The 11,935-nt window shown below is 39.8% G+C and overlaps 1 protein-coding gene across 2 annotated transcripts in view; it reads right to left on the bottom strand.

Moving 5' to 3' along the window:
* The window catches only part of SLC8A1 (solute carrier family 8 (sodium/calcium exchanger), member 1), a 394,332-nt gene that overhangs the window by 325,241 nt on the left and 57,156 nt on the right, over nucleotides 1-11,935 (bottom strand). The window contains exons 1-2 of one of the 2 annotated variants that reach the window (XM_011935926.1): nucleotides 11,761-11,865; nucleotides 6,319-6,551 (exon numbers count right to left, since the gene is read on the bottom strand). The exons of the other annotated variant lie outside the window; for it this stretch is intronic. The gene's annotated coding sequence lies outside the window, so the exon portion shown is untranslated. Of the gene's footprint in view, nucleotides 1-6,318; nucleotides 6,552-11,760; nucleotides 11,866-11,935 lie in introns of those variants that run through there. 2 annotated transcript variants of the gene reach the window in all.

Here is an 11,935-nt window from a genome sequence, read left to right as displayed (position 1 = left end):
GGGGATGTTTAATATAGAATCCAATTTCAAGTTGTATGTTAGTCCAGACATTATTTTTTTTTTTTTATTCTTTTTTTTTTTTTTTTTTTTAAACAAGGTAAATGCTGGTTGTGTGAGCAGAGGCTGGTGAATTTCATCAGCTTTTTCCCTGAGTCATTAGGATTCATCTTCAAGCAGATACCATTTCAGAAGAGAAAATCCTATCAACTTGAGGCTTGTAAGTCTTACATTTTCCTGCTAGTTTCAAATTACAGTCCTTGAAAGAATAAGCTGTTCTTGAAAAGAGCGGAAGTAGGAAGTAAAAAGAAACATGTTTTAAAAAGCCAAGTTGATGGGTGCTCACATAAGGGTGACTCTCCAACAGTATTGCATGCTACAATTTTCTAAAGTTCCTGACAATATCAGTGACAAGGTTCTAACACCAAGTGTATATTTACATATTACAATATTATATATTGTCTATTACATATTACAATACACTTTAAAAATGAAAATCATCTTAGAAACTAGTCAAATCTTATTATTTAGAGGACTAAAGGGAGTGTTGGTGACATGGGAAAACACAATATTCTTACAGAAATCTGGTAGAGAAATAGTTTTTCTCTACTAGATAGGGCATCTAGTGAATATGTTCTTTAAACCAATTTTATATACCTGTGCTTGAAGAATTATTAAAATTGGCTTAAGTGGTATGGTTTTAATGTTAGTAACTATGCTGACACTGCTAAATTATTGTCTTTTGGTGATAGATGAGGATTATAATAGATGTGAATTTATCTATCACGAAGGTGGTCATGAAAGGAGTCATTGAAAAAGGTAGAGAAAAAAGTCACCAGAGGAAGAAATGCTATTTAATAATTTAATTAGCAAGTGAAGATAACTTCTATCTATGAAGCCTTTGCTAATGCAACAATTATTTTCATCAATATCAATGATTAATGAGAGAACATTCAGTCATTAAAAAGTATCAAATGTCTTTCATGTATCTAGCAAAGTGCGAGGCATTGGGGCTAGAATCATGAGATAGACAGACATAATCTCTCTCCTATTGGAACTTATTATCTAGCTGAGAAGACAGATGACAGCTGTTCATTTAAATTACTACCCAAAATCCATTATTATATCCATCACATAAACAGAACCAATGACAAAAACCACATGATTATCTCAATAGACTCAGAAAAGGCATTTGATAAAATTCAACATCCTTCATGTTAAAAACTCTCAATAAACTAGGTATTGATGGGACATATCTCAAAATAATAAGAGCCATTTATGGCAAACCAATAGCCAATATCATACTGAATGGGCGAAAGCTGGAAGCATTCCCTTTGAAAACTGGCACAAGACAAGGATGCCCTCTCTCACCACTGCTGTTCAACATTGTATTGGAAGTTATGGCCAGGGCAATCAGGCAAGAGAAAGAAAAAAAAGGGAATTCAAATAGGAAGAGAGGAAGTCAGATTGTCTCTGTTTGCAGATGACATAATTCTATATTTAGAAAACCCCAGTGTCTCAGTCCAAAAACTCCTTAAGCTGATAAGGAACTTCAGCAAAGTTTCAAGAAGCAAAATCAATGTGCAAATATCCCAAGCATTCGTATGCACCAACAATAGAAAAGCAGAAAGCCAAATCATGAATGATGTTCCATTCACAATTGCTACAAAAAGAATAAAATACCTGGGAATATAGCTTACAAGGGACGTGAAGGACCTCTTCAAGGAGAATTACAAACCACTGCTCAAGGAAATAAGAGGGGAAACAAATGGAAAAACCTTCCATGTCCATGGATAGGAAGAATCAATATTGTGAAAGCAATTTATAGATCCAATGCTATTCCCATCAAACTACCATTGACTTTCTTCACAGAATTAGGGAAAAAAACTACTTTACATTTCATATAGAACAAAAAAAGAGCCTGTATAGCCAAAACAATCCTAAGCAAAAAGAACAAAGCTGGGGGCATCACGCTACTTGACTTCAAACTATACTACTACAAGACTACAGTATCCAAAACAGTACGGTACTGGTACCCAACCAGACATATAGACCAATAAAACAGAACAGAGACCTCATAAACAACGCTACACACACATCTACAACCATCTGATCTTCTACAAACCTGACAAAAACCAGCAATGGGGAAAGGATTCCCTACTTAATAAATGGTGCTGGGAAAACTGGCTAGCCATATGTAGAAAACTGAAACTGGACCCCTTACCTACACCTTATATAAAAATTAACTCAAGATGGACTAAAGACTTAAATGTAAAATTAAAAACCATAAAAACCCTAGAAGAAAACCTAGGCAATACCATTCAGGACATGGGTATGGACAAAGACTTCATGACTACATCACCAAAAGCAATTGCAACAAAAGCCAAAATTGACAAATGGGATGTAATTAAACCAAAGAGCTTCTGCGTAGCAAAAGAAACTAGCATCAGAGTGAACAGGCAACCTACAGAATGGGAGAAACATTTTGCAATCTACACACTCTGACAAAGGTCTAATATCTGGAATCTACAAGGAACTTAAATTTACCAAAAAAAAAAAAAAAATCAAAAAGTGGACAAAGGATATGAACAGACACTTCTCAAAAGAAGTCATTTATGCAGCCAACAAACATAAAAAAAAACTCATCATCACTGATCATTAGAGAAATGCAAATTAAAAGCACAGTGAGATACCATCTTACACCAGTAAGAATGGCAATTATTAAAAAGTCAGGAAACAATAGATGCTGGTGAGGCTGTGGAGAAACAGGAACGCCTTTATACTGTTGATCGGATTATTAATTAGTTCAACCATTGTGGAAGACAGTGTGGCGATTCCTCAAGGATCTAGAACCAGAAATACCATTTGACCCAGCAATCCCATTACTGGGTATACACCCAAAGGAACAGAAATCATTCTACTATAAAGACACTTGTATGCATATGTGTACCGCAGCAATATTTACAATAGCAAAGACTTGGAACCAACCCAAATGCCCATCAATGATAAACTGGATAAAGAAAATGTGGTATATATATACCATGGAATATGATGCAGCCATAAAAAAGAGTGAAATCATGTCCTTGGCAGGGACATGAAAGAAGCCGGAAGCCATCATCCTCAGCAAACTAACACAGGAACAGAAAAGCAAATACCACACGTTCTCACTCATAAGTAGGAGTTGAACAATGAGAACACATGAACACAGGAAGGGGAACAACACACACTGGGGACTTTTGAGGGGTGGGGGGGGCGGAAAAGGAGGGAGAAAATTAGGACAAATACCTAATGCATGCAGAGCTTAAAACCTAGATGACAGGTTGATAGGTGCAGCATACCACCATGGCACATCTATACCTGTGTAACAAACCCGCACATTCCACATGTATCCCAGAACTTAAAAAAAGAAATCCATAATTACTAACTCAAATAAATGCTATGGAAGTAAAAACGTGACTCTGTAAAACTAAGTAACAGAGGACTTTACCTATCAGAGTATTAGAGAAGGTTCAGCTGAAAAATAACATCCAAGCTGAGATTTAAAAGACACACTGCAGGAAACCAGCCAAAAGGTTGTTGAATTTTAAGGTCTTAGGTGGACACTTTTGTAATTACCCTTCTCTGTAACAGGATTATTCACAGACCTACCTTCTTAGATATGCTGGGGTATGAGATCACGTTTGGAAGAGACAAAAAGTAGCTTCTATAATTTATCCAAGACTTTTTCTCTCTGAGGTCAGAGTCATGCAACTGCATTTAATTGCATTCTACCACACTTATAGGGTCAATGTGGTAGATGGAAGGTTCACTGGTCTAGGAACTAAAAGAAATGAGTGCTGTTCTCAGCTGCACTGACCGGTCATATGTCCTTAGAGAAGTCATTTTCCCTCTCTCAGTATCATCTGTAAAACTAGGAAATTCTGCTAACAATCTGCAGCTATGATATTCAAATCCTACACTTTGGCATTCAAGGTCATCTATAATATAACACCTGTCCATCTGTGCAGGTCTACTGTTAGTCAATATATCAGCTAGTAGTCAGCTGAGCTACTAAATGAAAATTACCCAAATATGTATCACATCATCCTTTCTAATGTTTTTATGGTTGTCCTCCATGACCCATCTCAAATGTCAAATTTCCCTTATAAAACTACTTTGATTGCCAGGAAGTTCCTTAAACGTCATCTAGGCCAGGTACAGTAGCTCATGACTATAATCTTAGCACTTTGGGAGGCTGAAGCAGGATTGCTTGAGCCCAGGAGTTCAAGACCAGCCTGGGCAACAGAGCAAGACCCCCATCTCTACAAAACACTGATAACTGAAAGAGACATTTCAAAGTTACATATCTCAGAAGTGATGGAGCTAGGCTCCAGAGCAAATTCTGTGAATTTCTAGGCCATTTCTCTTCACACTACACCAACACCAATTGCTACGATTCCCCAAGCCTATGAATGTTGCATTTGTGTCTCTCATAATCTACACTGTGTGTGTCAAAGAGTTGGCCAACTATGGTTAATGGGACAAATTCAACCTGCTACCTGTTCTCAAAGGGCCCACAAAAATTGAAATGTTTTACCGTTTAAAATTACTGGAAAATAAAAAAAAGAATATTTCATGATGTGAAAATTATGTGATATTCAAATTTGTGCTCATAAATAACATTTTATGGAACACAGTCGTGCCCATTCATTTACATATTTTGATTGCTTTCTTGCTACAACAGCAGAGTTGATAAATTATGACAGATCCTATAGTTCACAAAGCCAGAAATATTGACTATCTGGCCATTTAAAAAATCAGCTCTCTGATCTTTGGCATATGTCATTATGTGTGTACTAATCTTCCTTTACCTTCCTGTGGCAACCCCTTCACCACACCAATCAATGTATTCACATGGGAGCGCACAGGCAGGAACAAGGCCCTCTCTCACCATTTATATCTTCAGTAATGAGCTAACAGTTACTGAGCACTCAGGTATCAGAAACTGTTCCAAATATTTTACTAATATTAATTTATTACTCCTCACACAAATCACAAGCCTTTCTAATATTTTTATTCCCATTTAATAAAGTATAATATATGAAGAAAGTAAACACAGAGAAGGCTAAGTAACTAGCACAATGTCAAATATACCACCTTTGGAATTCAAGCAAATGTTGTAACTATCATGAATATGTCTGCTGACCTCAGAGACCTTTAGTCTGAGGACCCTAGGGTGGTTCATTTTGTTAGTCAGTATTCTCAAACTAGATGAAAAGTCAGTTTCCTTTCCACCCTTTAGAATCCTTGCTAGACATTTAGGAGTTCCTGAGGCCCAGAAAACATCGGCAAATTTCTGGAGGCTTTCTACACAGGGAAAGAGAAAAGAGGTGACTTGGCTGAAATGATTTCAGAGTCACAGAACCGGATTCTACTAGCTCCTGTTTCAGTCTTATCAAATCATTTAATTTTATATGGCCTCCATTTGCTTATTTGTAAAATATAAAAATTAACACAAAGCAAAACTAGGTGATGTCAGATGTCTCTTCCAGTGCTGGCTATGGTATGAAGCAACAGAAGGACTGATAAAGAGAAGCTCTTAAAAAAAACTTCTGACAGCTAGCTGCATGTCCAGGGGAAGAAAGGCAGACAGGGAGGAGTCAGGGGGAAAGAAGCATTGACTGTGCCCAACACCGACTCACAAATTTCAGCTTTCGAGGGTCCACATCCCCAAACATTTGAAAGAGCATTTTGGATGAGTGACTTGAAACTTCTGAGAGACATTTGATGGGCACCTCTCCAAACTGTCTGATGCCACCCACAGTTGGGGCTCTAACACAGCCCACAGAGGAAGTTAAAGCTTGGGTGTAGAGTAAGTTGTCTGATTCTCTCAACCTGCTACCAGGATGCGATGCTATTCATCGAGCACAGCAGAGAACCAAAGGGTGGCCTTGGGTCCTGAGCTTTAAGGAAAATCTGAAGAAACTGGAAGCTAGAGAAGTTCTAGAAGCTCAAGTGTAAAAGCACCAGCATAACCATTTGGTGCTAAACAGATGAATTAAAACCACCTACCCTAGTAGAGGAAACAGAATCATCACCTTTAATAAAGGAACCAGTTAGCAAGTGGTCTATCCCTTGCCTCACCTCTGACTGGTACAGCGTCTCTCCTCCAAGGCCATGCTGGAAGTTCATCCTACATTTTGGTTTCAAGTGTAAAATGCATTTGTGCAATAGTTTATGTTATTCTTTGTTTCAGATCCTGTTTCTGTGGCATGGTCCTGACTGGGACACAGAACAGAATGAAAGAGTCTAGAAACTGCCCTAACATTTCTCCACGGTTGCCTTGTCATAAATAAGCTGGGGCTCTTTGACATGTTTCAAAAGTGGCTAGGCCTTATTTGTTTCCAAAATCCTTTTCACTCTTTCTGAATAAATTAAAATGCCTCCTCTTCCGTGAAGCCATGTCCAATGTTCTTCTTCCTTTCAACTCCTTCAGCACTTTGCTCAATTGCAGTGGAGTGATCTTTCTCGCTCAGCCTTGTACTTCAGTATACGTGTTCTAGACCATGATATTCCTGGAACAGAGAACAGTATAGAGCATGGCTTTTGGAGAGCCTTCCTTATTAACCATTGCTTGTTAGCCCTTGGCCAAAGTTATTTTACTGAACCACAGTCTTCAACATTAAGTCAGAATAACGATGCTTCCTTACCCTGCAGGATACTCATAAGCATCCAATGAGAAAACGTGTGTAAAGCATTCAGACTAGTCCCTGCCACATAAAAAGTGCTCAACAAATGTCACTAACTTTTCTTCATCATCTGCATTCTTTGAAAAGCCAAGCACAGGGCCTTGTATACACTGAGTGCTCCATAAATATCATGGTTTGGTTGAAGAAAATTGCTGGATCACTACCTTGTTTGACTTCCTCTCACATTGGATCCAACCAGGAAATTATTATTCTCACTTCCCATGCAATGACATCAAAGTAATTATTCTTTCTTGTCTTTTTTAAAAAATTAAGATGATCTTTAATATTTACATCTAGTTTCCTAGATCTGTTACATGTGCAAGAAACCATTTGTCTGAATTGGTATCACATTAGCATTTTCTAGGTTACGGGCATTAATACATACTGCAAAATGATACAGTCTAATCTATTCAAGATTTTAAGGATGTAAGTTCACTCTAGGGAAAATATTTTGCCCATTCCTAAGAGGACTTAAAGGGTTAAATCTTCAAGAAAGCATCAAATTGTTATTACCCTCGTTGCTCTAGAAGCCAAATTTGGAGAGTTTATCTTTGCCTTTGGCTACTCTCTATCCTTCCATCAACATCCCCATTCCTGGGCACTCATATCCCCCAAACTTCCCCACCAAAACGGCCCTCTGAGTGCACTAACTGGGCAGCAACCTAGTTTTAAACTTCACATTCTCTGTATTTTCCTGTGTTCCAGGCCCTCAGGACTTTGTCTGCCAGCTGACCTGATAAACCAATCCAAGTTAAAAAAAAAAAAATGAACATATGCTAATGATTTGTGAGAATTAATGGTAGCTCCTTCTCGGATGGTATTTCATTTTCTTAGGGTCTACTAGATAGAATTCCTTTATTCAAATGAATGGTTCTAATTGTGAAAGTTTCAGATCCTATTTTGCCCAAGAAATAAATGCTTTGAACCTGGGAATGTTTTGCCCACCCTCAAATCCCAGTATAGACTGCTGCCTGCAATGCACTTGCCCTTGATCACAAAAGCATTTTCTTGATTCAGCTGCCAGAGCTTTTCCTCTTCCATGTGTTCCCCTCCTTGTACTGAAATTCACTAGAAAGTTTCAGATAAGGGGGAAATGTGATTCACTTAAACTTTTGTCTTGTTACTATCTACACTCTTGGCTAGGCAGATCAAAGGACAATCTCAAATGTAAATTTAAACACCTATTATTCAATATAGTCTCTGCAAAGAGAACCTACAAAAATCACTTGAGGCAGCAAGGACTATGAGCAACTGTCTTATAAGTTAAGTCAATATACTGGAAAAATACATCAGAAAATGGACTGTTTGATTAATACGTACTACTGAGAACCTAATCATTGATTAGGTCTTTGAAATATGTATTATGTAAAATGTATTTTGTAATGTATATGTGTGCATGGAGGGTTAGGGATGGAGGGTGACAGAGTGGGAGGGCCGGTGAGAGACAGAGAAAGAAAAAGAGATTTTGGCAGATGAAGAAAGAAAACTGAAAGTAATCCCACCGTACTTAATTAGGCCCCACTGGACTAGTCCTGAATCCAAATCCAAATCTCAAAGGCAGACGTTGAAAGCTCACATTCTCAGAATCTAGTCCATTCCAATGGGTCAGAAAACACCTGATATTTATTTCCACTAAATCTCAGCTATATCTCTAGGGAACAGAAATAGCTTCATTTAAAAAGAAAAGTGGTAACAGCTAGTACAGAAATCCACTGGTTTTGTTAGCCACCGTTACTACCAAGAATTAGAGTCAAAGTGATAGACAGCTAAAGGAGCCATAAGTGATGTCAGATAGGATTCAGGAACCCAGAGAAAGTCAGGGAGAATGTTTGCCACAAGAGGGAGCAGTAGAATTTGGTCAGATGGGAGACCATTTGGTAGGGATTATGATGAGGGGTCTATGAGGTATGGGAGGTTATGATGAAGGATTTAACTACAAGTATGAGTGATATTTGGATAATATTTTAGCAAAACACATTTATCCTTGGGGGCAAAAACAAAGAAAGGGACCATAACGAGTAGAGATAATAGCACACTGATTCCTAAATTCTTAGCAAATACAAAGTGACAATTTAATGTTTACTTGAAAGCAACATACACACATACAACAAAAATATAAAACATGCAACATGTGTGGTTTAATAGCCTCTTTTAGAGGCTGCATTTCTTTTCCAGATTTAATTTATATTTCAGTTTGAATTTTGTTTATTTCCATGTTTTTAGGGCAGTCTCCTTCTTACCTATATACTATCCTCCCTGTACCTAAAGGCATCACGAACAAAGAACTTGTCTCACTGAATTGCAACATAAAAAAACAAACAGACATTAATGTCCCAAAATGCACTTACTTTGAGGCAACCACATCTATGGCTTGCTTTTTAAAGGGGAATTGCAACTTCCTTGGATCTGCAGAGCTTTTCTCATCATTTATTTTGTCAAAGAAATAGATTGAATACTAAGAGGAAAGGAATCATGTGTTTATTTTGCAAGTAAATAGAAGTCTATTTTTGCCTGGCAAAAGCATGTTAAACACAGCTTTTTAACAAATGCTGAAGTTCTCTTAGAATATATTTTATTTTTTCAAAACATAGAAAGCTTAATGGAGCAATTAACATAATTCCTGCAAATAGTCCTATAGGTGTTACTGACTATATCACACCTTCCTTTTGTAATTTTACTGGGAGTGAAAGCACTGTTACTCCCAAGCTCTCTTCTTCCCCTGGCCAACAAAAGGACTATCTAATTCTTAATCTGAAACGTTACAGTAGAAACCATTATATAATAATAATAAAGTAGACAGGTAGATAGATACAAAGAAAATACAGCCTTCATATTATTTTAGTTCATTACTCTCCTCTTTCAGCCCTGTTAAGCTTTCAAGACAGAGTAAATTAAGTCTGATTGTCATGACACTCTTACATCCTTTGTAGCCCTATACAGCTCAACAATAAATAATGGTTTATCTCTGTTGTTCAGTCCTTTTTGTTGCTGTTGTTTTTCTAGGAATTAATCACTCCATTTTAAAAAAAAGACAACAACCATTTTAAGGGGGCAAAATCAGGGCTTCTTTTATAGGAGGTGTGAGAAATCTTAGCTAAAGAGCTGTGAGATCCCAATGGAATTCTTCAAGCAGGCAGAATTTGTAAAATGAAAAGCATTAAAGAGCACACATCTTGCTTCTTGATGAAATAAGTAGGTCCTCCCCCACCTTCTCACTCAGAAGGCCTGAAAGATGGAGCTAGTTTTCCCTTCCTTCCTCCTGCTTTCACACCCGCCCAACCTCCCATTTAAGCAAGTTTAGCAAACCCAGAGAGCTCAATCCAAGTAACACAGGATTTGAAAGAGGAACCTAAAATCAATCATCCCTCTTCCGGCTTTGTCTTCTTACTTGAAATGAATGAAACATCTAGATTCATTTTCCTCCTTTTTTTTTTCCTGACTCGCTGCAGGAGTAGCTTCGAGAGAGAAAGAGAAAGCATGCGAGTGAGAGTGTGTGTGTGTGTGTGTGTGTACGCGCACACGCGTGCACGCTGGTGGGGGCATGGGAAACAGAGATATACTTTCAGAATTCTCTCCTGGTGGCTCCCTCTTTCTCTTGGGAAATCTTCGCACAAGTCTCAGATTGTGCATGTTCAACTGCTCATATCTGGAGATACTCCAGCAATGCCTTTAACCAGATCTGATCAGAAATCTCCACCTACTCAGCTAGAGGCTCCTCCATGATCAGGACGCTTGTACTGTCTTCACCACATCTGTCATTTTTAAAAAAGCTTCTTCCACTACACCTCCCACTGATATCCTTTTTTCTCTCTTTAGTCTTTACACCTCCAGCAGGACAAAGTTTGTATTGTTATATTCACAACCACTAGTAGCTGACTAGCAGGAGAGCGAGCGGCTTCAGAGGAGGCAGGATTGGGGTCTTTAAAAGGATACCTAGTGCAAAGCATGACTTTCCAATGACTGCGTACAACATGCACATTGCTCTCTTCTAAAAATGCTTTGTTAAATTTCATCAACCCTGTTCTCAACTCAACCACTACCACTTTGGAGAGGGAAATACGAATTGCCAGCCCAAGCCATTCATCAAACAGCAACAGCATCCACGGGGTTGGGGGGCGGGTGGGGGGACGGGGGTGATGCAGGGGGTGGATTTAAAGAATCAAGGATGCACACATACTGTATTTTCAAGAGCATCGCCTGGGCGGATTTAGTTTCTTTGGCCGGCTGTCCAGCTATAAGACCGCCCTCTTCTTCATTAAGGAGGAGCCAAAAAGGATATCTTCACATCTCAGAACACAGACCACTTCCCCCAAGAGCCAGCAAAGCTCCAGAGGCAGAGAATGCAGCTGCAAAGTTCCCTTCCAATCTCTTAGGGAAAGATGCCTCTGTGTGCAGAATCCCCCAAGCACACCACGGCACAGTGCCCAGAGACGGGGACCTTGCAGCCCACTCCCTGCTAACCCTTACATTTCTTCCTCGTCTGTCTCTGCCCCGCCACACCTCCCTCCTCTCCGCAGTCCGTGAATGAGCACCCAGCGCCCGCTGGAAAAGAGGGCTCGGAAGTGTGGCCTTGGTGAAAGACCCCAAGGATTACCGGGAGGAGGGATGACCGCGGAGAAGAGTCCAGTGGGTGGGGACGCCTGGATCCCCAGCAGCTCTGCGTTCCGGGTGGACTCAGCTCTTCGCGCCCTGAATCCTCAGAGCCCAGCGCGGTGCAGGGTGCAGCATCTCTCCTTAGCAGCCCTTTCTTCCTCCGGCAGCCTGCACTGGCAGGCAGGCACCCTCACGCCCAGACGCACCAGCTCGAGCAATTTCACTCTGGGAAGCGCGGACACCCAGAAAAATGTGCAGGCGCGCACCACCACATCACACACACACACACACACACACACACACACACACACACACACACACACAAATTTAGAAGCCGCTCGTTTGCCAAAGCAGAGGGAAGTGTAGCCTTACGAGCAGCAAATGGAAAATAGTTCTCGGTCTCGGACCAAATGCCTTCTGCCTGCCCATCATAAGATCCTACCTGGTTTGGGGAGTGTGAATGGATTCTTCCTCCGTTCCTCTACGCTAGTAGGAAATACGGCGCACTCCCTCGTTTTAAACAGCTCCCGATCAGGAAGAGGTCGCTCCCATCTTCTGTGGGAAGCACAAAGCAGGCGGCGGCGGTAGGCTGACTCCCGTGCAGCGCCGGCGCGAGC

The sequence above is a fragment of the Colobus angolensis genome, unplaced genomic scaffold, assembly GCF_000951035.1.
Source record: "Colobus angolensis palliatus isolate OR3802 unplaced genomic scaffold, Cang.pa_1.0 Scaffold15, whole genome shotgun sequence".
NCBI classification, from domain to species: Eukaryota; Metazoa; Chordata; class Mammalia; order Primates; family Cercopithecidae; genus Colobus; species Colobus angolensis.
This window is presented reverse-complemented; position numbering and strand designations above follow the sequence as displayed.